At 49.7% G+C, this 2,387-nt stretch overlaps 1 non-coding gene across 1 annotated transcript; it reads left to right on the plus strand.

Annotated features, from left to right (window-relative positions):
- Positions 1 to 951: 951 nt before the first annotated feature.
- LOC144095730 (U2 spliceosomal RNA) lies at positions 952 to 1,143 on the plus strand. The gene has a single exon (XR_013306752.1). It is a non-coding gene; the product is annotated as a U2 spliceosomal RNA (small nuclear RNA).
- Positions 1,144 to 2,387: the final 1,244 nt, after the last annotated feature.

Consider the following 2,387-nt stretch of genomic DNA (forward strand, 5'->3'; position numbering starts at 1 on the left):
TTCCCTTGGCGACCTAGATTTTAATTTAAAATCGCTAGTTCGGTGATCCTTGCATTTTCATTTCTTTGCTTCAGCAAGGCTGATGCGTCTGGTACCGCGGCATAGTTAAATAGTACAGGATATGTGCGTTGGGCAGCACGGTGCATCCGTCCGCCGCGGATCTACGGATCAGCTGCGCTGAGCGAATGTAAAATGACTAGCAAGCATTCATTGAATAAAGAGCCAATCACACTACCCACAACAAGATTCTGGCTCTAGATTGTCGTTGTGTTATGCTCGGGATGGTAGGGCATAAATCCAAAGTGACGAGCTGCGCCCAAATGGATGGTATATGGCTCCTTGCCCACCGTGATTGATTCCATGCGTCCGCTTGAAGATCGTAGATGCGAGTTTGCCTATGAGTTTTCCCTTTGCCAGTCAGTTCACTAAATTTGTTCAGTAAACCGGATACGCGCTTGGGAGTGCTAGGAAGCTCACATTTACAGGCCTATTAGCGTTGGAACTCGGGTACGTGGACGGCGACGTGTTTACACATGGGCGCTGCCATACTGGATGCGGTTTCGCTTGTCGTTATTTTAATTGTTGATATGAGTTTGAGATGCTGTTTTTGTAGGTTGAGGCATATATTACAAGCTAAATTATTTTGTTAGAGGAGATAATACACCATTTTCGTGTTTCCCTAGTGCAATTTTTCTGGACGACTTCGCGACCGCTGAGGCAGCGTTGTGCTCGGGTCCTGAGGGTTCTTAATCGAATTTTGAATTTGTTAGGCTTTAATTAGCTGCTTTCAAGTAGCGCAAACGTGCCCGACCGACCGCAGTGCGCCGCCGGAGCGATCGCCTCGGAGGAGTGGCGGAAATCGTGGCGCTCGCCGCCGTGAGCTCACCTGGCTAATGGGGCGGGTCTGGTGATGGACCAGGATGACTTTGATCACTGATTAATGCTCTAGTTATCGCTTCTCGGCCTTTTGGCTAAGATCAAAGTGTAGTATCTGTTCTTATCAGCTTAATATCTGATACGGGTCCTATTTGGACCCAAGATATTAAACTTATTTTTGGAATGCGGCGGAGTGCTTGAAGCTTGCTTCACCTCCGCCACGGGTTGGCCCGGTATTGCACTGCCTCCGGGATCGGCCCACTCACCCCTACGGGGGTGAGACCTTTTCAAAATCCAAAATCAGACCTGAAACATTACAATTATATACCTGCAGATGCGTCAATCATGCGCCTCCGCGAAACCTAAACCAGTGCTCGATGCGGCGCGAAACCGAAACCAGTGCTCTCGACAGGGTAGCTATGCAGCAGCTGACTGGGTTCACATCAATGGCGAGTTTTTTTTCTTTTAGAAACAGGTGAGGTTGCTTGTCTGCTGCACTTCGCGATTATTTTCGAACACAGCAAATCTAGGGATGTGCAGGCGAAAATTTGCTGAGTGTATTGGATGCACGGCCCGGTATTGCACTGCCTCCGGGGTCGGCCCACTCGCCCCCACGGGGGTGAGACCTTTTCAAAATCAGATTTATAAACCTTTTACATGATATTCACTGTATATTGGACGCCGCGTCACGAGCACAGCTGTGGGTGGGCATTCCATTCGCCTACTTGCTTGCCGCTGCGAGTCAGTCGGTCATCCTTTCTTGAAGCCCTCTTTAGCTGGCAATTTGTTTGTGCTCCTAGTTGCATTCTGATCTGCTGGGTTTCGTTACTCATCATGGAAAAGTAGCACAAACCTTGTGAGGGAGATCCAAAGAGCAATGATGTTGCTATGTTGGGGCACTTACAAATGCCAGTTTTTTTTTTTCTCTCTGTAGGTGAAGCCAACACCTGGTTGGGGCTCATTGAATGGCTGCTCCCAGTCAGCTAGGCCTTCTGCAGCCACTGCAGTTGAGGAGGAAATGCAGGGCCGGCTAGATGGATAAATGGTGAGAGCATTACCTTTGTGTGGTGGCGGTGGTGCCACCAAGCCCAGTATTGTTTCCCCTTACAAAATTGTCCTGTGTATTTTGTACTGTCTTGGAATTAATCTGACTCCTAGCATTCTGTTATGCCGTGCTCCTGCTTTTCAGTCTCCCGTCCATCTGCCTTGGCAGCCCCACCCTGCGAATGGCTACTTAAACAGGCGGGGAAAAAAAAAAAAAATCCCTGGAGGCACAAATGAGGCAGCTCGGGGAATCACCACGGTGTCATGCAGGACCTAGACACGGCAACCAACAACTGGTGCGCAATACCACACTACACAGCACTATAACCACACCAGCAAGATCGTGAATCGGCTTGGCTCGACTTCACTTGCGATGTGAAAAGTGGAGTGCGGTGCTGTGCAGTGCGACGCTGTGGAGTGACGCGCAGTGGAGTGACACGCAGTGGAGTGCGACGCTGTGGTGTGCG

The sequence above is a fragment of the Amblyomma americanum genome, chromosome 6 (assembly GCF_052857255.1).
Source record: "Amblyomma americanum isolate KBUSLIRL-KWMA chromosome 6, ASM5285725v1, whole genome shotgun sequence".
Classification (NCBI taxonomy): domain Eukaryota; kingdom Metazoa; phylum Arthropoda; class Arachnida; order Ixodida; family Ixodidae; genus Amblyomma; species Amblyomma americanum.